General features: G+C 36.8%; 1 protein-coding gene, 1 non-coding gene and 1 pseudogene across 5 annotated transcripts in view; all 3 read right to left on the reverse strand.

Annotated features, from left to right (window-relative positions):
* The window catches only part of NDUFAF2 (NADH:ubiquinone oxidoreductase complex assembly factor 2), a 278588-nt gene that overhangs the window by 191714 nt on the left and 61625 nt on the right, over nt 1-25249 (reverse strand). The gene's annotated exons all lie outside the window — the stretch shown is intronic.
* LOC128584863 (NEDD8-conjugating enzyme UBE2F-like) lies at nt 12875-13443 on the reverse strand (annotated as a pseudogene).
* LOC128592249 (U6 spliceosomal RNA) lies at nt 18404-18510 on the reverse strand. The gene has a single exon (XR_008381817.1). It is a non-coding gene; the product is annotated as a U6 spliceosomal RNA (small nuclear RNA).

Below are 25249 nucleotides of genomic sequence, written 5' to 3' on the forward strand. Positions count from 1 at the left end.
GTAGTTGAGCTGTAAAATATGTAGGCTTGTAAAGGACATTAGGTACATAGATCATCAAGAATAAAATATTTTGAAAATGACATTTTAGAAGATTGAAAATGCAAAGAAGTAACAATGCCTATTCTGAAAATGAGTTTAAAAGAATATGATCTGAAAATAAAAAAAAGAAAGAAAACTAGTATTTTCAATATTTATACATACAAGTGTTCTAAATAGTTCTAGATCTACTAATTACAGGTTCCATTAAATGAAAATGTAAACAATGTATGATGAAAATTAAATCTACACCACAAAATAGGTACATGAAATATGATAAAACAGATTTATACCATGAATGATGGCATATAATAAAGCCCTAATTGAAATGATGCCTTTAATATGTATCATATTATTACCATACTAAATTATGTATTAGAATACATAGATGACATAAAAAATTTTTGCATCACTGTCTTCACATAGTATATTAATTAAGCCCCCCCCAACCCTATGTAAGTCCAACTTCTTACAAGTTATCTAAGTGAAAACATAATAGTTATTTGATGGCTACTGATAGGTAAAGAAGTTGCCACTCACTTAGTGTAAGTGGTTAATAAGCATGACAGACGCTATCAAGAGATCTATACAAAACTAACCTTAAAAGAGGAGCCAAAGGAACTAACCAGAAGAGATGATGGTGATATGGTAGGACAGTCAGGAAAAGGAGATAAGGAAATAGAGAGACAGCGTACCTGAGGCAAACAGCAATGGTATTAATGAAGAAATGAGTGTTTGGCAGAAATAGGATCAGGAAATATTAGTGTTTCATTTAAAATAAAAAATTATATTGCATAAATTGCTTGGCCTTTCACTATAAGAGGCCTCATCACTTATCTGGGGAATTAGAGGAAATTTTCAAATATGCTTCTAAACTATTTAAAAAATAAAGTTAAAAAAATAAAAAGGAAAAGAGAAAGGAAGAGTGAAACAAATAAATGTTAAATTAAATATCATGTAACATTTCTTGCAATTTAGACTTACTGGACTTTTAAATAATAGAGACTGAAAACACTTCACATTCTTAAAATGCTATGAAAGAAAACAGCTAAGACAAAAAACTAATCAGAAAACAAATCAATGGTTTTACACATAAAAGATCTAAATAAAAGAGGTGATACCTCAAAAAGAAAAGTGGTTCATACTGAATAGTAAGATTCAATGAAAGGATCCAAGAGCCTGAGGTCTGTTGTTGACAGCAGAGCTTGAAAGGGTTTTCTTCTAAGTCTCGGTTTCTGAACCAGATCACGCATCTCTGACAAATGGTAGAAGAGAAGCACATACTTGCACGCTAATCACATTACGATGGGAAGAATGAAAAACTAGGGGATACAAAAATGAGAACGGAAAGGTAAAGCAGGGTTGGGTGCTCTGTATAATGCAGCCCCAGATTTAAAGGTCTGATAAGGGCCCTCCTTGTCATGCTCATTCTGCTGATACATGCAAAACTGAATCTGTCACAGGGGCATGGTATTTATTAACTAACATGCTATCGAGATAGGTCACATTACCAAAACCAGTTCCAAAGATCCTCATACCCATCCTACAGTGAAAACTTGAACTACCAACTGGCTCTCTGTACTTGTGAAAATGAATCTTTAAGACCTACCATTTAAAGGTATGAAATCTGTTAACCAAGGCTTAATTAGAATCACACTTTTCCTTTTCTTTAGACTCTATCTGTAAATGTACTAAACTACGTCCATGGTTACCTAGGCTCTTGATGGGTCAACATAGTTCCCAGCTTTCATAAAGAATAAAGGCAAAAGCCAAAATACATTGATTTTAGCTATAAGTACAACCTTCTGGAATGGGTGACTGTGAAAAGAAGACTGGGTTAGCTGATGGCAAAGGGACACATCAATATTAAGATTCTAAAATGAAAAAAAGAATACTCTAAATTGAAGAGATTGGGGGCTGGGCATGGTGGCTCACGCTTGCAACCCTAGCTGTGGGAGGCTGAGGTGGGTGGATTGCCTGAGTTCACAGGTTCCTGACCAAGAGCAACACCCCATCTCTGAAAATAGCCGGGCATTGTGGCAGGTCCCTATAGTCCCAGCTACTCAGAAGGCTGAGGTAAGAGAATCACTTGAGCTCAAGAGTTTGAGATTGCTCTGAGTTACAACACTATGGCGCTCAACCCCAGGGTGACTTGAGTGAGACTATGTCTCAAAAAAAAAAAAAAGGAAAAAGAAAAGAAATTGGTTGACACCAGGGATACATTGTGTTTATACTTTAAATTTAAAGTGGAAATATACTTTTACCTGGTTGGAACAAACAGCTTTTCCGCCTTGCCTGACCCTCTGTTCACTGGTGCACATCACGTATTGGGGTAAAGACACTTGCAGCACAGAATGCTTTAAGTCTCAACAATATTGCTTCAAAAAATTTCTTTTTTTTTTTTTTTTTTGTAGAGACAGAGTTTTACTTTATCGCCCTCGGTAGAGTGCCATGGCATCACACAGCTCAGAGCAACCTCCAACTCCTGGGCTGAAGCAATTCTCTTGCCTCAGCCGCCCGAGTAGCTGGGAGGTGCCCGCCACAACGTCCAGCTATTTTTTTTTTTTGGTTTGCAGTTTAGCCGGGGCCGGGTTATGAACTCGCCACCCTCAGTATATGGGGCCGGCGCCTTACCGACTGAGCCACAGGCGCCAAGCACAGGCCTAGAATCTGCATATGGTTTCAGAGCCAAAAAAAAAAAAAAATGCAGAGTAGCTGGCAACAATCTAACAAATGTAATAACTATGTCCTGGTCATAGTAATGTACAAGGTGAGCAAAATGTCTGCTTAAACCCCAAAGAAAAATAGTGTCCAAAAAAAAAGAGTTTATTTGACTTTCCAGGCAACAACTTTAAAATGTAGTGAACTCTTGCTTTTCTACTTTGATCGAGAAGTCAACCAAGGGTCCTCAAACTGCGGCCCACGTGCCACATGCGGCGGTGTGATTGTATTTGTTCTCGTTTTGTTTTTTTACTTCAAAATAAGATATGTGCAGTGTGCATAGGAATTTGTTCATAGTTTTGTTTTTTTTTTTTAAACTATAGTCCGGCCCTCTAAATGGTCTGAGGGACAGTGAACTGACCCTGTTTAAAAAGTTTGAGGACTCCTGGAATCCAATATGCCTAGCAATCAAAAAATCTCATACATTTGGTTTTACTTTTAAAGATCTGATTTTTTTTTTTTTTTTGAGACAGTCTCAAGTTGTTACCCTGGGTAGAGTGCTGTGGTGTCAGAGCTCACAGCAACCTCCCACTCTTGGGCTTTAGTAATTCTCCTGCCTCAGCCTCCCAAGCAGCTGGGACTATAGGCGCCCACCACAACGCCCGGCTATTTTTCGGTTGCAGTTATCATTGTTGTTTGGCAGGCCCGGGCTGGATTCAAACCTGCCAGCTTCATTGTATGTGGCTGGCGCCCTAGTCGCTGAGTCACAAGTGCCTAGCCTAAAGATCTTATGTTTTAAGAGAAGTTTTAGATTTACAGCCAAACTGAGAGGGAGGTACAGAGATTCCCATGTATTGTCTGCCCTCTCACATGCATAGCCTTCCCCATTATCAACATTTTCTACCAGATACGTATGTTTTTGAAAGGAAGTATTTACCCAAATTGTTCTCCTACCTTGTACCAGGACTTGTGGTATATAGGAATTGGGGGTTAAAATACGTAAAGACATGTACTTCAACATGTAATTAAAATACAACATGGTAAGATTCCTGAAAAGTGGTCTATGCAAGCCAAAGTCCCTAAGACTGCAAAGTCTAGGCCTAAAATACACACAACCTGAGAATCCAGGAGATAGATGACAAGTGGGTTGGAACCAGATATCTTATCTAGAGGGTGGGAGTGGTGGCTCACACCTATAACCTCAGCACTCTGGGAGGCTGAGTTGGGTGGATGTCTGAGCTCATGAGTTCAAGACCAACCTGAGCCAGAGTAAAACCCTGTCTCTAAAAATAGCTGGGTGTCATGGCAGGCGCCTGTAGTCTCAGCTACATGGGAAAGCCCATGATTTTGTGGTTGCTGTGAGCTGTGACACTACGGCACTCTACCGAGGGTGACAAAATGAGATTCTGTCTCAAAAAAAAAAAAATAATAATAATAATATCTAAAACATAAATCGAAGTCACCTAGTGCTGGTAAGACACTAGGACACTCACACTGCTGGCAAGAATGTGAACTGCTAAGGTCTTTCTAGAAAGTACTCTGGTAATATTTATTAATAAAAATTGTACATATCCTTTGCCACAGCAATGCCATTTCTAGGAATTATAGAAGTAAAAGCATGAGAAGGAAAGGATAATTGCACAAGATATTTATGGAACATTTTTAGCAGCAGAAAAAGAATGTGAGCAACTATAATGTCCATCAATGCATTAATCAAAGATTAAATAAGCTATAGTATAAAAGAATACTTAGGTTTGTAATGTCTGACCTAAGTGATGCTCATGATTTACTGAGAAACACAAGTGACAGGGAAGGTAAATGGGATGATTATATTTTTATAAACAATAAACAATACTTCCAAAAGCTCTGTGAATATACAAATTGTATGAGCACTGGAGCTGTAGAAGCATAATTTGAGACCGCTAATACTGAATGTGACGAGAGGACGGAGGTAAGTGGAAAACACACCCACACAGCAAAATTAGGAAGGTGAGAGTGGGGGGATGTTGATGTTATAGGAAATTATTAGAACTATCTGTAGTATTACTCGTCTCTCACTTCATTCAGGTTTCTTTTCAAATGCCAAAACCTGAGAAAGGTCCTTTAGGAAGTTCCTATCTAGTTGCCACACTCTCATTCTGCCACAGTGTAGCCCTTAACCTTGCTTTACAGTTTTTCATATTTATATATTCATTTATTTAGTATCTGCTTCTCCTATTAAAAGGCAAACCTCATAAAGGTAGGGAGAAGGCTTTGTGTTGTTCACTATTGTATCCCCAAAACTTAAAATAGTTTGATACATAGATTATCAGCCAATAAAGGTAATAATTTGGTTGAGTGATTAAATTGACAGAAACTTAAGAAACAAGAGTGACTTTTAGCAAGCAGTAAATTAAATTAGATAGGCTCGTATATTTAGGAATGTTGAAAACAGCAAATCTTCAAGTGGGGTGGGGGGTGGCCAGGAGGGAGAGGAAGAAAGAAAGAGAAAGGAGTCTAGATTGAATAAATGACTCCAAACGCGCATGCCTGGGCAGTGCTATCCAAAAAAGCACAAATGAGAAAATAGTTTTTCAAATACTTGAGAACTTAATATGTGTATGTAGGCAGAGTAGTATTTTCTCTCATAAAATAGTTTTGCTTTGGTTTGTAAACTAATGTACCAGTAGTAAAAATGTATTTAACTGGCAGATTTTAGTATTAACACACAGAGAGTCAAACATTATGAAGCTGATGTTGAAAAAGGCAAGCATCTACAGACTTCTAGCAGAATAGGCATATTCTTGTCATTTAACCCAATTATGATTATGACTAGCACTTAAAGCAAATTCTGAAACTCTGAAACTTGAAAAATACATGCATATATTTTAAGCACAGAGATCAGAAATGTATACTAGTCTTCTCAAATTAGAATAGTTTACAAATCAAATAATCTCAAATATAATTACATACAACAGAACAATTGGAGTCAGTTTCTATGTTCTCGTAAGTCTTAATCAAGTATGTTAAAAATAAAGACCAACAGTTACATATATGTCTTCTGGGTAATAGTTTCATTTTTATCTTAAACTATATAATGTTAAATATAATTTTTTTCTTCTCAGGAAGGTATCCATTTCTACATACAGTTTTGCAAATTCTAATTTTCAAATAAAGCTATCTGAGGGTATCATGTTATGGTTAAAGCACACATTGTCCACAGAGACAAAGAACTCTGCAGGAACAATGAACACATTCCTGAGTTTCCAGTTCATATAATCCATGAATATTTTAAAATCACATAAAATATGAAATCTCTATAAGGTAAGCATTAAACAAAAGAAATAACATTTTGTCCATTTCACTAAAAAAAAACAAAAAACACTTAAAAATGAAAAGGAAATAAGTTCCTTGAAAAGACTTGTTATCTGTGGTAATTTGGATATCCATTCAAAAACATTGTTTTAGCATTTTTAAATAATGAATCAGTATTCTCAAAAATGTGAATCGTAAGTTACTTGCAAGAACATGAAGTGATTATTTCAATCCCATAAAAAACAAGGTTGTATTGTGTTTCTGTAATACTCATCTTATCTTTAGAAGCTCTTATGAAAATAACCTATATAAAAGAACCTTTAGACCTACCCTATTTTTCCTGTTTAAATAGCAAAGACAAATAAACTGATTTTTAGGTCCACATTAGGTTTTGTACAGATGACTAAACACATATTTAGATATCAAATGTAGACATATTTAGTTAAAATCAATTAAACTGAAAAGTCCTTCCCTTCTGGCTGTCTACATTTTTCTTTAATCCTGGTCAGTGTAAACCCTTATTACCAGTAATTTGTGACTATAACACTGAGGAAAAAAATGCTAGCCTCACGAATTTTGTCATTTCTCCCCTCTTTTCCCCTGCAGGCTGCTACTGTTGATGGCCTTTATGGAAATATAAATTCAATCAGCAGCTGCAAATTTCATGAGACGTCCATCTTCATGCTGAATTTCTAACTGAGTGTCAAAACAATCTGTGGATTTCTCCCTGATGAAACACACATTGAATTGTAAATTTCTGCAATTTCCTCATGTTTGAATTTCAGCTGTAGCAAAATAGTGCTAGCCCACATACACCGCCTATCAGGCCGAAACGAGTAATTTTCTCTTTATATCCCTTCATGCCATTGAAAGAGTTAACTTTTTTTTTTTAAGCCATGATACAAAACACTGCCCCTAAGTGAACAATTAAACTTTCTATACTATTAGAAGAAAATGAGATTATAAAAATCATCAATATATCTGATATATTTTAAAGAGAAATTTTTTTCTCAAGAGATTTAATTGACCTATGTGATTGTCTTTACTTATTGTTATTGTATTTGGTGGTAAATAATGCAATGAGATCTAATAAAATTAATATTTTCTACAGACAGTGTCAATAGGACATAATTGAAAAACAACAAAATAATGACTTCAAGTTTAATGAGATACATGTTCATTAAGTATTACCAAGAGCAAAAATATTGAAACAGATTAGGCATTCTTCAAATACATACTTAACAACTAAGTTAATTGTTCACCAAAGAATCATTTTCACCTGAATAGCTAAACTGAATTACCTTTAACTAAAACATGATTATGAACCCATATTGTTTTACAATTAAACAAGCAAAAATGTTACATGTTTTAAAAAGATATCTTAAAGTCATTAAGCGACTTGTCTTACTAGACAGCTACTTGTTTTTTAAAACATCTTTCATTATCGTTACTAACAAAATAACTCACAGTCCTATTTAAAAATTCAACAAGACACTGGGGTAAGCAAAACAAGTAATGGGATGACAAGTATTCATTCATTCCACAAGCATTTATTGAACACATCCTATATGCCAGATAATGTTTGCACACCGTAAGATACGAAGATTACAGAACACAGGCAGTTCTTTACCTCAGAGCAGGCAGCCTAGTTAAGAGACAGAAACAAAAACAAAACCCTCCACATTTATTAAAACATAGTGAAATAAGTGCTATACTCTGGTACTTCAAGGGAGGACAAATTTAGGGGAATACGGAAGAGAAAGACAACTTGTCTCACTGAGCAGTAATGGAAGCTTCCAGAAAGAGTCATAATTACTGAGGACATACAGGAGTTGGCCAGGAGAGAAGCAGAAGGGAGAGGCTCTCCAGGCAGAGGAGAGAATATAATTAAACACAGGGACGCATGAAATAGCAGAGTGCCTTTGGAAAACTGTTAGTAACTAGAAATGAAGAAAAGGGCTGAATTGTTGTGTGGCAGAATAAGGTAGGTTAAATGTATTTTAACATTTATATTTTAAATAATAAGATGTTCTTTTAAACATTATCGCAAGGCATGGGGAAGGATTTCAAGCAGAGTATAACGATAATGAATGATATCTCTCCATAGGATATAAAAGCTATAGACTCGTGGAAACAGACTTCAGTTCAAATACAGCTCTGCCGTATGCTAGCTATGTGATTTTGCTCTTTCTCCGTGTCTCAATTTTCTCACTGGTAAAACAGTGACATTGCAGGCTTAGTATGAGAACTGTCTCACTTACTTGAAAGCTGCTATTATTACTATTATTATTATCACTTTATAATTTAGTAGGGTCCGTAGCGCTAACTTGAATATAAAAGAGTTCTAAAACAAATAATCTTACTAAAATAATCTAGAACATTTTTTTGGCACAAACTAAACACTCAACTTTCTTTGACTTAGAAAACATTTACTGAATAGTTATTACGTACTATGCACATGCAAAAAATAAAAAAGATGTTTAAAACACCACTAGAGGAAGAATAAAAGTCAAAATAATCTCAAACAGATTTCTAAAAAGATATTAATATAAAGAATCAACATCCTTAAAATATAAACACATAATATTCAAATTTCATAAGTGTTAAAAAATATATACAAAGTTCTTATAACATGGTCTAAGGTGATAAGTAGGGGTTTCCTTCCTGTGCAAAACATAGAAATGGTGGATAAAATACTTTCAAAATAATATACTGCTGGAAAAGAAAAAAAACCCAAAAACCTTAAGTGCCAGAAACAAACAGAAGTTAAATTCAGAGCCCTAAACTTAAGCCAACACTGTGGCCATCCACAGGGTTTCCAACTCTGCTCTAGGCCCTAAGTGCAGAGAGTCTGTAGGCATACCTTGAAATTCCTAGCCAGGAGAGACACATTCCTATAGTTGATGTGAGGTGGGGGACCAAGAATGGAGCATCAACCTAAAGCTCAGAGCATCAAAGAGCTGTGCTACTCATGAAGAAGTAACTAGAAAACCCTGACCCATGAACGCCAAGAAACAGCAAAGAAGCCAGTCAGAAGTTTGAGGCCTTCGGTGGGGGTGGGAGGCAATCAATCATCCAGTGTATAGGAGGGTTTTAGAGGGTTCATACCACTGCATGGTGTGAACATAATAAATTTTAAAACAATATAAAATCTGGCTTGATTTTTGAAATCTTTAAGGATCTAAAAGACATAAATGTTAACTAGCCCCACAGGAATATTGCATACTACATTGGACATAGGAGAAATAATCCCTACTAAATAGGTGCTCCTAAGAAAAAGTTACAATGTCAAGAAACCATCATGAGAAACTTTTAGCTAATGCAATATACAAATAAGCCTCCAAACACTGCAAACAGAATTATCTAATACTATAAATAGAATAGTGAAATGAAAGTGACTAAAACAAAATGTTTAGAATGATTTTTAAAGGGAGAGAAGCTACAATGAAAACATTTGTCATATGAAAAAAGAACTAAATTGTTTTTAAAGGAACCAAAAAGAAATTCAATAAATAATCATTGAAGAAAAAAAAGGAAAACTCCCAGGAGATGGATGATAGAACCGAATGGCTGATGTGGAAGAGAGAATATACTCTACATCTCCAATACACATTCCAGAAGTAAATGACAGAAGGAGAGGAGACATGCTCTGTGAAAAGATAATGGCTGATAGTTTTCCAAAATTAATGGGCCACATGAATCCCATCCCATTTCCAGGAAAAACAAAAATCAGGATAAATGAAAAGAAACCCATACCTAAATCACTGTAATGAAAATGTAAAACACCAAAGACAAAGAAAGGCTCTTATAAACAAGCAGCTAAAGGTCAGACTGCCTACAAAGAAAAGATAATTAGATTGAAGCAGATGAATCAGAAGCAACAATAAACGCTATAAAACAACAGCATAATATCTCAAAGAATTCAGGGAATATTAGTGTTAATCAAGAAGTCTGTACAAACCATCACTCAAGTTTGAAGGCAAAATAAAGACATTTTCAGATAAATGAAAGCTGAGAATTTATTTCCCACAGACTCTTGAAAAAAATGTTTAAAGAAAAAATCGTTACGTGTTGTGAGTTGTCTAGAATTAAAAAAAAAAAGAAAATGGATCATAGAAAGGGAAATGGAATGTAAGAATAAATTATGAGAAAATATATTGGTAAAACTATTAGAAGTAAGTACAGAAAATTAGTAATAACGGTAAGAGAAAAACTGAATAACTTGGAAGAGTGATGTAATTTTTTGTGTCATATCTGGTCAAATGTTTCTGTGAAAGTGTTTTCTAGATAAGATTGACATTTAAATCAGTAGATTTTGAGTAAAATAGATTACCCTCTATAATGTGGATGTAATTAAATGTAAGTTATAACAGAGCAATGACTAAACAACTTCTCCTGAAGAAGGAATTCTCCCACATAATGCTGTTGGAATTCAATTCTTTCTGGGTCTCCAGCCAGCGTACCCTGAATAGTTTGGATTCACCAAGCTTCCACAATCAGAGGAAAGCTAAAATACCAGGCAAAACAAGGAAGGTGCAAATAAAGATGATAATCGAAGGTAAAGTCTTAAAGTCTTTATTTTGTTTGTGAAAAAGCTCAAGTAGAAATAGTAACTTTAGATTTTAAGTCAAACATATACGATACTAAACATGTAACAGTAACACTGAAGAAGAGAAACAGCATGGGTGAAGGGTAAGGGAGGAGCAATTCAGCAAAGTTTACCAATCAAGTTGGGGTACACAGGCAAAGATAAGACAGTAAAGGTATGATTAAGAGAAAATGTGAAAGAAAGAGATAGAAATCTATCTACATAAAACATTAAAAACTTACTTAACCTATTAAAAGGATGAAAAATTCCAGAATATTTTAAAACATCCACTTAAATTCTGTTTAGAAGAGATTTAGCTAAAAAATAGCACAAAAAGAAACGAAATAAAGGGATGAAGATATACCAGACAAATGTTAATCAAAATAAAGTTGGCAAAGCAATATTAATATTATGTGTAAAAAAAGCATTAGATTTTTTTTTTTTTTTTTTTGTAGAGACAGAGTCTCACTTTATGGCCCTCGGTAGAGTGCCGTGGCATCACACAGCTCACAGCAACCTCCAACTCCTGGGCTTAAGTGATTCTCTTGCCTCAGTCTCCCGAGTAGCTGGGACTACAGGCGCCCGCCACAACGCCCGGCTATTTGTTTGGTTGCAATTCAGCCGGGGCCCAGCTTGAACCCGCCACCCTTGGTATATGGGGCTGGCGCCTTACCAACTGAGCCACAGGCGCCGCCCAAAAGCATTAGATTTTTTAAGAGCCATTTACTTTAACGACAAAAGTAAAAATTTACTGGAATAGAAAGTAATTCTAAAGCTACACATACCTAACAATATAGCCCCCACATATAAAGCAAAAATGGACCGAATTTTAAGTGAATATGCATTGATATGGGATCAAATTGAGAAATATAATCTTATAATCTACTAAATAAGCAAAAAAAGTATAGATTTGGAAGATGTAGAAAGTATAATTAACAAATTTTATCTTATAAATATGATCTTGCAGAAAACTACACATCCGCAACTAGTTTCCCTTCAACTACAACCTTTCCCTCTCCCTCCCTCCCTCCCTTCCTTGTTTCCTTCCTCTCTCTCTTTTTTTGGAAACCAGACAAACATTTATTTTGCATTTGTCTTCACTGGTTCAAAACTCTAAATGCTGGCATAAATTCACTTGCCTCTCTTCAGGGCTCTTCCTCTGAAGCAAGTGAAACTGGCTGAGCCTGGCGTATACTGCTGCTGACTTCTGGTCCTCCCAGGCCTAGATGGCTCATCTCTAAAGGGTCAGAACTACAACAGACTCAGAAGAAGGCTACAGGCACGGTCTCAGTGGCTTCAGACCCTGATTCCTGAGTTATCTCTCCTCCCTCTGAGGACAGCAAGGGTCTGGCACTCTCCTAAGTAGCTACTGGCTCACAATCTCATGACTACTACAGAAATCTGGTCCAGGACCCAGCCAGTTTCCTCTGGGCAGCATGTGAGAATGAGCCCCCTGCATTTTGGGTTTTTTTGTTGGTGGTGGTGGTGGTGCTGGTGTTGTTTTTAATTATCTAGATCTAGCTTCAAAGGGCTCTGAAATGTCCTTGCCACATCTGGATCTGCAAGCAAGAGCTAATTTTAAAGAACCAGATTCTTGTTGCATTTGAACAGAATGAATAATGCCTTTCATATTTTCTTTGTATTTCTCTTCAATAGTTAACTGACCTAGTATCTTTTTGTCTGCTTTATACAATGAAAATACAAACTGGGAATAGAAGAAATAATTAAATCATTAAGTTGTACAAATTACAAAACTGTTCCAAAATAGACTTACATAAATAAAATATGAATTTCAGTAAGAGATCCACAATGAAGGACTCTATACATTCTGGAAAGCATCACAACATCTAGGCATTTGTGGAAGAAGCTAAGAGAATTTACATCCAATCCCAGTTTATAGTGAGTTTCTTATTGCCAATCTGCAAGTTACACTGAACACATCATTAGCTTCACTTGTGCAGGAAACAATTTTGTTTCGGGAAAGGGTAAGAAATCTCTAGCCTCAATTTTGAGTTCATTACAGCTTCTCAAGTACAACCTATATAGTAAAATTTCAAAAAAGTAAACATGTTAAGGTAAGCAGACAACTCTTTAGAAGCCCAAATACATATTCTTGCTGTATTTATGCTGAACTCTCCATCTACAATGAATGGGCAGTCATGAAGTGATCTTCAGGACAACATGGTCGCAGGGCTGGGACAATCCAGTGGGACTGAGAGGGAGCGTGACGACAGGGGAGGGAGGGGCTGCCTTCTGCTGTTTCATCTGAGAGACAAACTGCAAGCTTCCCCTTCATCATCTGGTGTAAAACTTGTAGTTGTCCACTTTATTCTGGAAGCCCTCCTTGTGCCACAAATGATTTCTTAAAGCTTCAATATTCGATGGTCCATCAAAATTAAAAAAAAAAAAAAATCAGTACACAGAGAGTTTAGTCCCCAAACAACATCCTTCAGTGTTCCTGTGGGAGCCCAGCCAGTGCCACCATTCAAGTATTCTTTCTAAGTCTCTAAACTTAGACAAATTTCACCTATCTCTGTGATGTTGGGGTACCGGATCCTGGTCAAGCATTTCTCTTTGGGAAGTACCATGTCATATGTATTAGGAACTTCAGTTTCAAACTGAAAATTTCCACCCTGGTTGTAACCTTCATCTCGGGTTATAGGTAATTGAAAGCAATGAAGCTTGTTAGGATTAGGAAAATACACTTTACATGTATAAGGTAAATCAGCTTCAAGCTCTGCAACTTCTTTAAGAAGCAACTTGTTTCTCACAGAAACCCTCTGAATGGTGTCGTACCCTGTGCCTGACATCCTGGACCCTTTGAGACCATCATCACACTTCAGTTTCTTTGCTAGTGTTAGCATTACTGCTACCTGTACCCTGGACACCTAGAGACATGCAGGGCAGGCCCCATGCCCAACATCATGCCCAACCCTCACTGGTGCACCAGCATGGGGAGGTGGGGACCAGAAGACCACTTATGAATCTTTATAAAAACTGACCATATACTGGCTTGGTGCCTGTGGCTCAAGCGGCTAAGGCGCCAGCCACATACACCTGAACTGGCAGGTTCTGGGCCTGCCAAACCACAATGACGGCTGCAACCAAAAAATAGCTGGGCATTGTGGCAGGTGCCTGTAGGAGGCAGGCACCTCCCTACTTGGGAGGCAGAGTCAGGTGAATCACTTGAACCCAGGAGTTGGATAGTTGGATGTTGCTGTGAGCTGTGATGCCACGGCACTCTACCCAGGGCGACAGCTTGAGGCTCTGTCTCAAAAAAAAAAAAACAAACAAAAAAACTGACCATATGCTAAGCAACAAAGACAGTCTCAACAAATATATCAAAGAGTATGTATATCACATAAACAAACTCTAACCATAATGACTGTGATAGACAGAATAATGTCCCCCCCTTTAATGATGGTCATGTACTAATAATCTCTGGAACCTCTGAATGTTACCTTACATGACAAAAAGAACTTTGTAGGTATGATTAACTTGAAGGCCTTGATGTGGGGATATCATCCTGGTTTACGTGGGAGGACCCAATATAATCATAAGAGTCCTTATAAGAGGGAGGCAGGAGGGACAGAGTAAGAGAAGACGTGAGGACACAGCAGAGGTAATAGAATTAGCACCACACCAATACTTTGAAAATTTTTTAAAGAACAAAAAAAACTAAAGCCGAGTATGGTGGTATGTCCCTGTAGTCTCAGCTACTTGGGAGGCTGAGGTGAAAAGACTGCTTGAACCTAGGAGTCTGAGGCCAGCCTGGGCAATATAGCAATACTCTGTCTCTAAATGAAAACAAACAAAAAAACATATATGGCATATATATATACGCAAACACAAGAACAAAAAATAGTTCAAAATAATTCATGGGTCAAAGAAAAATTCACATAGAAATTATAAGATAATTAAAATTTAATAAATACATTATAAATATGTCAAGTATTCAGGGATGTGCCTAAACTATTATTTACAAGAACACACATAGCCTTAAATGTTTATTTCAAAAAACCGCAGACTAAAAATTGATGATCTAAAATTTAATTCAAGAAATAAGAAAAATAATATCAGTGGGGGTTTGAGGATAAGAAGGAAACAAAAACAGTAGAGTATATGAAATAATAAGAGAAGAATTAATGCTTAATGAAATAGAAAATAAATCACAAGAAAAAAACTATACCACTAAAAGCTGGCTCTTTAAAAAGAATTATAAACAAGTTTCTTATTAATTGGTCAAGGTTTAAAGGAAAGGTATAGTTAAACAATGCTAGGAATTCATAAATACATGTAAAAGCATAAGAAATTATACTGTAATTTTAGGTAACCTTGAAAATGTAAACTGTACAATTTTCTAAAATATATACATTATCAAAAAAGATCAAAGAAGAAGTAGGAAAACTAAAACCTGCAACCATTAAACACTCTGAATTAACAATCTGAAATCTTTCCATCAAAAGCACCACTAAGACCAAAAGCCCACCTGGTAAATTGTCTAGGACACTTAGGAAGAGGTAGCCCTGTCTTACATAGTTTGTTCCAGAGAATAGAAAAAGAAGGGAAATGTCTCAGCTCTGTTTAGAAGACTAGCATACTCTGATATGTAAATCAGAATAGGCAGTACAAGACAGTAAGTAAAATATAAGGCCAATCTCATTTAGGGAATTAATTTCTGAGGTCCCCTTGGCCAAGAGGGAGTCCATTCAGTCAAGTGGCGGGGAGAGGGGGCTGCTTAAGATTTTTTTTTAGTTCATAATTGAGAGGATGGTCACAGAAACATGATTGTTTAAATATTTCTCTGCCTTCTCCAGTACTCAGAAATCCTTCCACACCAGTGCACAGAAAAGTCTACATGTCAGAATAGCAATCAATGCTGTGAATTTCCAAGCTCCTATTAAAAGATATTTAAAAATCTAGCTGGGCACAGTGGCTTGCGCCTGTAATCCCAGCACTCTGGGCCAGCCTGAGCTAGAGTGAGACCACGTCTCTAAAAATAGCCAGGTATTGTGGTGGGTACCTATAGTCCCATCTACTCAGGAGACTAAGGCAAAAGAATTGCTTGAGCCCAAGAGTTTAAGGTTGCTGTGAGCTATGACGCCATGGCACTCTACTGAGGGCTACAAAGTGAGACTCTATCTCAAAAAGAAAATAAAAATAAAAATAAAAATAAATGAATGAATAAAATAAAATCTAAAGAGAAAGGGTTAAAAAAACAATCATTATGGATTATATTCTAATAATTAAATACATGTACACCAAGGTATAACTACTTTCTTTGGGATAATCTTGACCTTATCAAGAGTGACCAGGCACCAGGAGCCAGATAACCTAGATACAACAGTACAGTGTTAGGTCTAGGCTACATAGGCACAAGTAACCGATAATCTTTTAAAAAACATCAGCTAAAAACCAATGACACTCCTTACCTTCACTAGCCCCTAAACTCAAACTCCCTTACTACAGTCAAGATTCATAAGCTAGGTTCATATCTAAAATTTGTATAAACTTTAACCACTTCAGGTGACATTCAGATGTTAAAAAACAAAGTAGCATTTGATTTAGGATTCCCAGGCTTTGGGGAGAATCTGTTGGAGAGACTCCTATCCTGGCAATAGAGGAAACCATAGTAACTGTGCAAGCATTTGTCTCCACCTTAAGAAATACAGATCAAGACATATTAGTGTGGGAGATAAAATATGAAATCAGTAAAAAAAGAAGAAAGCCTCCAATTCCACACTGACAGTTATCACATAGTTTTCCTACCACATCGTTATTTGCTACCAGCTTTCATGCTCCTTGGCTGCCACCTACCAGAAATGCCATTATTATAATTTCAATATGCATACAATCATCCCACAGGACTTCTTTGAAATTAGCTCTATTTCCCCCACCAGGATATAGCTGTTATATAACTTCAGCTGTTTGCTTCTCCAACTTACACATAGCACCTCACTCCCTAGCTCTGCTACTTTTTGGTTTGTTTGTTTAACTTTTCTTTTTTAGAGACAGAGTCTCACTTTATCACCCTTGGTAGAGTACTGTGGCGTCACAGCTCACAGCAACCTCCGACTCCTGGGTTTAGGTGATTTTCTTGCCTCAGCCTCCCAAGTAGCTGGGACTACAGGCACCTGCCACAACACCTGGGTATTTTTTTGTTGCAGTTTGGCCAGGGCCGGGTTTGAACCCGCCACCCTCAGTATATGGGGCTGGCGCCCTACCCATTGAGCCACAGGTGCCACCCTACTTTTTGTTTTTTATATAAAAAGAGTGCCTTGTCAAATCCCAGAGGTGAATCATTTTACCACTCTATCAGTGGTTCTGAACCCTTCTAATGCTGCAAGCCTTTAATACAGTTTCTACGGGTTGCGACCCACAGGCTGAGAACTGCTGCGCTATATGAATGTTTTCTAAGAAAATTTAGCCATGCATTTAATTGTTAGAATATAATCCATAATTACTGTTTATTTTAACCCTTTCCCTTTAGATTGTAAAATATCTCTTAAATAGGAGTTTGGAAATTCATAGCACTGATTGCTATTCTGACATGTAGACTTTTCTGTGCACTAGTATTAGAAAAATTTCTGTGTACTGGAGAAGGCACAGAAATATTTAAACAATCATGTTTCTGTGACAGTCTTCTGAATTGTTAACTAAAAAAAAAAAAAAAGCCCCCGCCCCCCAACTTGACTGAATGGACCCCCTCTTGGCCAAGGGGATCTCAGAAGTGCCCTAAAGCTGAGTTGCTGGACAAGAGAAGGGAGGTCAGACACGCCTTCTCATGTCCCCTTCCCCTCTTAGAGATATCCTCTGTAACTTGTTAACAGACCTAAGGCAAAGCTTAAACTATACTTGTAGGTCACCAATCTACTTAAAAGATCACTTAAATCTGGGTATATGTCAGGTATATATCTGGTGGCATGTCTCTGATTTACAAACTTCCTTCTTTTCCAAAGGCTACCTTCCAAGCCTTTCAGGGGTCCTCAAACTGCAGACCACGGGCCACATGAGGCCGTGTGATTGTATCTGTTCCTGTTTTGTTTTTTTACTTCAAAATAAGATATGTGCAGTGTGCACAGGAATTTGTTCATAGGTTTGTTTTTTTTTAAACTATAGTCCAGCCCTTCAACAGTCTGAGGGACAGTGAACTGGCCCCCTGTTTAAAAAGTTTGAGGACTCCTGCCACAAAGCTTCTCTCTTTGACCAATTACCAATCAAGGAATCTTTAAACCTACCTATAATCTGTAATGCCCTGTCTTGAGATGTCCTGCCTTTTGGGGCCAAACCAATGTACACCTTTCATGTATTGATTTATGACTTTACATGTAATTCCAGTCTCCCTGAAATGTATAAAATTAAAATGTAACCCAACCACAGTAAGAACACTTGCTCAAGGCTTCCCTGGGGTGGCTCTCCATAATTATTTTACTGAGTTTGGATTCTTTTCTGTTGACAGAAATATAGAAATACAAGAAATTGGGTGTTACATTAAACAACATTTTAAATTAAAAATAATGTGCCAGAGAAGTACACATTGTTTCAATCACAGAAATATTTTTTAACTCTATCATTAGATATGACTTACTTTCAAAGTTAATACCCTGTTTCCCCAAAAATAAGGCAGTGTCTTATTTTAAGGTGTGCTCCCAAAGATGTGCTAGGTCTTATTTTCAGGGGATGTCTTATCTTTCCTGTAAGTAGGTCTTATTTTCGGGGAAACAGGGTAGGAGTTCATACCTAGGCATGTCTACTGCAAAACAAAGCCAATATCCCAAAAGTCAACCTTGTTTGTGATGGTTCTTTCTTCCTTATTTTTCCTTTTTAAATATGGAACCCTTCACGAATTTGTGTGTCATCCTTGCTCAGGGGCCATGCTAATCTTCTCTGTATCATTCCAATTTTAGTATATATGCTCCTGAAGCAAGCACTTGTGATGCTTCTTTCTTTCAATTTGGTCTCAAGAGGTAATGAGCAAGAAATTGGAGGAAAAATAATCTGCCTTTTTATTTAATGCCTATATCATAAGGTGTTGAATAAATAGTTCTATCATAAGCACAAAGAGCTATAAAGGTCACTAGAAATCAAGAAGGGAGAGGGGAGAGGAGGAGAAGGGTAATAATTTACATATCAGGTGCAATGAACACTATTCGAATGTGAGCACACTAAAAGCCCCAAGTTAAGCATTGTAGAAGGTATTCATGCAACAAGAACATTTTTACCCCCTTAATATTTTGAAATTAAAAAAGAAGCACAATCAATGTCATATTAATGACAATAAATGAAAACACTGGCTATATTAAAAATCTTCATACATGGGAGGTGGGGGAATGGGGGAGCGGAGAGAGGGAAGGAGGGAAGGGGTGGGGGGGTCATGGTGTGTGACACACCTCTTGGAGCCAGGACACAAATATAAGAGGGACTTTACCCCACAAATGCAATCAGTGTAACTTGGTCTGTACCCTCAATGAATCCCCAACAATAAAAAAAAAAAAATCTTCAAACATTTAGGCTGATGGCCAATAGGAAAAAAACAACTAGTTAGAAATAAATACATTAATTATAATATAATCCAGTATATAATGTAGTATACAACTATACAATGTACAGGACATTTAGTCAATATATCAACAAAGGGAAAATTTGAAAATACTTCATTTTAAGAAAGTTGAAAGAAATTATTACGAAGGGAAAAATTTCTTTTTATGTACCTTTGAACAAAAGATATTAAACAAAATTAAAATCCAAAAGATACTACTATTCTTCCATAAAAGAAGGTGTTTGAAAAAAAACGTAATTAAGCTTAAAAGTTTCAAATGAACAAAACTACACTAACATATTTTTATACATTAGCTGTTCCCTAGGGGTGACTAAATAAAAAAAGGTACTCTGCAAATTTTAATAATTTTTCAACACCACTGGTTGAATGTTTGCAACAACCATTTTAATTTGTTTATGTGCCTTAATATTAATAGTTCCCCAATATGGTGTGGTTTTCTTCTTTTCCTTTTTTTTTGAGTCTCAAGCTGTCGCCCTTGGTAGAGTGCCATAACGTCACAGCTCACAGCAACCTCAAACTCTTGGGCTTAAGCAATTCTCTTGCCTCAGTCTCCCAAGCAGCTGGAACTACAGGCACCCGCCACAAAGCCTGGCTATTTTTTTTTTTTTTTGGTTATAGTTGTCATTGTTGTTTGGGGGGCCTGGGCTGGATTGGAACCTGCCAGCTCTGGTGTATGTGGCTGGTGCCCTAGCCATATGAGCTACAGGCACTGAGCACAATATGATGTTTTTCTATTCCAAGGTAACCAAAGTGTTTGAGAGGTTTCTAACTGAAATTGCCCTGTCATGCTATTTACACATTGCTAGAGAGTCCGAGCAAGTTATAATTTGAGTAAAGCAAATTATTCCTACAATTTGCAAAACATTTAATTGAAAAAGTCAAAGTGAACAGATGAGATATAGGTGAAATTACCATGTAAGAAATATATGTGACTGCCTTTCGGCCGGAGACGCCATCTTCCAGTAATTCACCAAAATGACAAACACAAAGGGAAAGAGGAGAGGCACCCGATACATGTTCTCTAGGCCTTTTAGAAAACATGGAGTTGTTCCTTTGGCCACATATATGCGAATCTACAAGAAAGGTGATATTGTAGACATCAAGGGAATGGGTACTGTTCAAAAAGGCATGCCATACAAATGTTACCATGGCAAAACTGGAAGAGTCTACAATGTTACCCAGCATGCTGTTGGCATTGTTGTAAACAAGCAAGTTAAGGGCAAGATCCTTGTGAAGAGGATTAATGTTCGTATTGAGCATATTAAGCACTCTAAGAGTGAGACAGCTTCCTGAAACATGTGAAGGAAAATGATGAGAAAAAGAAGGAAGCCAAAGAGAAAGGTACCTGGGTTCAACTGAAGTGCCAGCCTGCGCCACCCAGAGAAGCCCACTTTGTGAGAACTAACAGAAAGGAGCCTGAGCTCCTGGAACCCATTCCCTATCAATTCATAGCATAATAAGCATATAACATAGCACACAGGAGTACTAGTGGACCCATGTTTTTAGGCACAAGAACCTATTTATTCCCCATGAGCTCATGGCATAATATGTGTACAGCATAGCACACAGGATAACCAATAGTCCCCATGTAACAGTAATACAAGGTGCTGGAACCTATTTCCCACGAATTCAAAAGTCAATCAACACTTTGTTACATTCAATGGCAAGGTGCCTCCCTGAGCTACTAGAATCTCTTCCCCTATGAATTCAGGGCATGGTAGATACAAATAATAGCATAAAAATGTTTCTTGTTCATTGACTACAAGTGTGTTTTTTTCCCCCAAAGAAGCATTAAAGCAAATTTTAATGTGTCCTAAAAATATATATATATGTGACTTAATTTGACTATTTTTTTCAATTATTCTGCCCCATTTCCTTATAAAAATGTTTTCTATTATGTTCTTCTGAAAGCTTAGAAGCTCTACTTTGAAAAGACTAAAAAGTCTATGAAATGAATATAGCAAATTAAAATTGTTTACAATGTAATTAAAATGATTTCTCAAAGTAGAAAAATACATATCTAAAAGTATTCTACAATTTAGGCCTATTCAACATGCAAAACTAATATACTGATATATTATTATTCATGTCTACATTCAATAGCAACGTCTTGATACTAAACAGAATTTTAGAATTTTAAATAGTCTTAATTGTACAGCAATAGGAAATCATAAAGTACTAGACAAAAAACAGGAAAAAATATCTGAGAATGAATTTTAACTGGATTTACACATGCATATTAACTTAATCTCAGTTAATCTACTGAGAATTGGATTAAGCAAATGATTTAGCCATATATACAATATCTCTTTTGGGAAAGAACAACAAATTCATGTTACTCATTTAGTACACATTTAGAGTTTGAGAGTTTTGCAGAGTATCTGGATGAACTATCAAGTAAGCAGTTGGATATAGTGCTCTGAAGCTCAGAAGAGACGTCTGAGTAGAAGGTAAGGTTTGGAAAACATCATCATGTATAGTAATAAAACCACAGGAGTGGGTAAGCTGAAGAAAGAATTCTGGGGCAACACAAAGAAGTAAGAGCTAGCAGATAACAGAGGATAGTTTCAGAAGCCTGAAAAAGAATAGTGAGAATGCTAACATGGGAGCAAGAAAAAAATAGTGTCATCATAGTTCTAGATTAGTTAAAGTGAAAAGTATCCACCAAATTTGGCAAACAGGCTACAACAGTAATCTTGCTAAGTGCAATTTGAGTAGATTAATGAAGCTAGAATTCCTGGGGGTAAATAAGAAACTTGAGATTGGAAAAATGGATGATTGGTTCATTAAATTACATGTTTATATATATATATATTATAAACAAATACAAATATAAACACTATATCGACACACACATACTGAACACATACTTAATGTGCCAGGCATTGCAGTAAGATACTTTGAGATGCTAGGCACTGTGGGGATGTACCCATAAGTAAGACAGCCCTCACAGCATTTAGAATCTGCTAGGGAAAACCAATAATAATTATATCAGTTGTTTTAACTTCTTACTTAGTTTAAACCAAAAAAAAAATGTTGGATAGCTCATGGAATTGTTGGGAGGCTGAAGAAACAGGCTCAGAAGCTATAAAATGAAGAAGGAAACCATCAAAACCTGATGACAAAGAACTAGTACAGTGAAGACCCACGTCATGGTTGCCACCACCAAGTGTTAGATGGTACGGGTTGTATCACTAATCTCACTGGCACTAAATAACAGATGATGCCTCAAGCCTGAGTGCCCTGCTCCCCTCCCCCACTCCTCCCTAAGTCCTACCCAACTATAACTGAACTGCCAGGAAGAATTCTCTGCTGTCTCCACGTACTGGTATCACTAATTCAAAATTTAAAAGTGGAGTAGATACTTCACATCAGCTATTTCCAGATCAGATGTCCACACTCTGACTACAAGGGAAGCTGGGGGAGTGAATCTATAGCTATTCTACTGGTGGAGGGAAGCTCCATCTCCTAATAAGACTTGGAAGGTACAGAATTATCCAAACATAGGAAAAGACTCAGATGAAAAGCAACTATATCAGAAGGTAAAAATACATAATGAAGTAATACTAGCTTAAACAAGACAGATGTTTATGTCTGTCACATAAAGAGAATATGGAGAATATGAGGTTCAGGGCTCATAATGGTAGTAGATATAATCTCATGACCAAGGATGGCATCTGGAAGGCCAGCCAGCACTTTCACAATCTAGCCAGCAGAAAGAGGAAGGGTCAAAGAAGAGAATGCCCTTTCCCTTTACTGATACAATACATAAGTCTTACACAATTTACATTTCATTTCCCAAATTTAATCATAAGGGAAAAGAGGGAGTGGCATTCAGTATGTGGCAACATGCCCAGCTAAAAATGAGAGTACTTAATATGAAAAAAGAAGGGATGAATATATAATGGGAGGCAAACAACATCAGCCATAGCAGGCCCACATGAAAAGCAACCACCAAAATAAAATACGTGATTATATATTGGTTTCATAATAGTATTGAGTATACTGGATACTTTTTTCCCATTCTTGAGATTCTTTACCAAGAAGAAGATGTTCCAACTCCATCCAGGTAAACATAAAGGATGTAAAGTCGCCATCTTTTTATGGCTGAACAGTATTCCTGGTATACATATAATACAATTTGTTAAACCATTCATGGGTTGATGGGGATGTGGGCTGCTTCCACAATGTGGCGATTATGAATTGGGCTGCAATGAACATTCTGGTACAAATGTGTTTGTTGCAAAGTGATTTTTGTTCATCTGGGCAGATATCTAGTAATGGAATTGCAGGATCAAACAGTACATCAACTTCTAGTTCCTTGAGAATTCTCCATACTTCTTTCCCAAAAGGCCATATTAAGTTTGCAGTCCTACCAGCAGTACAGAAGTGTTCCCTTTTCTCCACATCCTCGCCAATACCTGCAGCTTTGGGATTTTGTGATATGGGCTAATCTTACTGGAGTTAGGTGATATCTCAAAGTGGTTTTGATTTGCATTTCTCTGATGATTAAAGATGATGAGCATTTTTTCATGTGTTTGTTTTGGCCATTTGCCTGTCATCTTCAGAGAAGTTTCTATTCAAATCTCTTGCCCACAAAGACATTCAGACAAATGATAAAACACAAATATAGTCCAGAAAGGAGAAAAGTAGAGAGAGAGTGGAGGGTAATATTTGGCGGGATCTCATGTAATGTGAACAATGCAAGGGTACATTTCAAAACGACTAAATGTCTTACCACAAAAGTAAGTGAGGTGCAGCCAATATCGTATTGAATGGAGTTAAATTGAAATCATTTCCACTTAGATCAGGAATCAGGCAAGGTTGCCCAACGTCTCCATTGTTCTTTAACATTGTAATGGAAGTTTTAACCATTGCAATTAGGGAAGAAAAGGCGATCAAGGGTATCCACATAGGGTCAGAAGAGATCAAACTTTCACTCTTCGCAGATGATATGATCGTATATCTGGAAAACACTAGGGATTCTACTACAAAACTTTTAGAAGTGATCAAGGAATATAGCAATGTCTCAGGCTACAAAATCAACACCCATAAATCTGTAGCCTTTATATATACCAACAACAACCAAGCCGAACAAACAGTCAAGGATTCTATTCCTTTCACAGTAGTGCCAAAGAAGATGAAATATTTGGGAGTATACCTAACAAAGGACGTGAAAGATCTCTACAAAGAGAACTATGAAACGCTAAGAAAAGAAACAGCCGAAGATGTTAACAGATGGAAAAACATACCATGCTCATGGCTGGGAAGAATCAACATTGTTAAAATGTCCATACTGCCCAAAGCAATATATAATTTTAATGCAATTCCTATTAAAGCTCCATTGTCATACTTTAAAGATCTTGAAAAAATAATACTTCGTTTTATATGGAATCAGAAAAAACATCGAATAGCCAAAACATTACTGAGCAATAAAAACAAAGCAGGAGGCATCACGCTAACAGACCTCAGACTGTAGTATAAATCCATAGTGATCAAAACAGCATGGTACTGGCACAAAAGCAGAGAAGTAGATGTCTGAAACAGAATAGAGAACCAAGAGATGGATCCAGCTACTTACCGTTATTTGATCTTTGACAAGCCAATTAAAAACATTCAGTGGGGAAAAGATTCCCTATTTAACAAACTCCCTATTTAACAAACTCCCTATTTAACAACTCCATTGACCCACGAATGGACTAGCAAATTGTGGTACACGTATACCATGGAATACTATGCAGCCTGAAAGAAAGATGGAGACTTTACCTCTTTCATGTTTACATGGATGGAGCTGGAACATATTCTTCTTAGCAAAGTATCTCAGGAATGGAAGAAAAAATATCCAATGTACTCAGCCCTACTATGAAGCTAAATTATAGCTTTCACATGAAGGCTATAACCCAACTATAGCACAAGACTATGGGGAAAGGGCCAAGGAAGGGGAAGGGAGGGGGGAGGTTTTGGTGAAGGTAGGGTAATGGGTGGGGCCACATCTATGGTGCATCTTAGAATGGGTACAGGCGATTGCACTAATGTACACAGCTATGATTTAACAATAAAAAAAAAGTGAGGTGATGGTTATGTTAATTAGTCTGATTTAAGCATTCCAC

Source organism: Nycticebus coucang, chromosome 1 (genome assembly GCF_027406575.1).
Source record: "Nycticebus coucang isolate mNycCou1 chromosome 1, mNycCou1.pri, whole genome shotgun sequence".
In the NCBI taxonomy this organism is placed as follows: domain Eukaryota; kingdom Metazoa; phylum Chordata; class Mammalia; order Primates; family Lorisidae; genus Nycticebus; species Nycticebus coucang.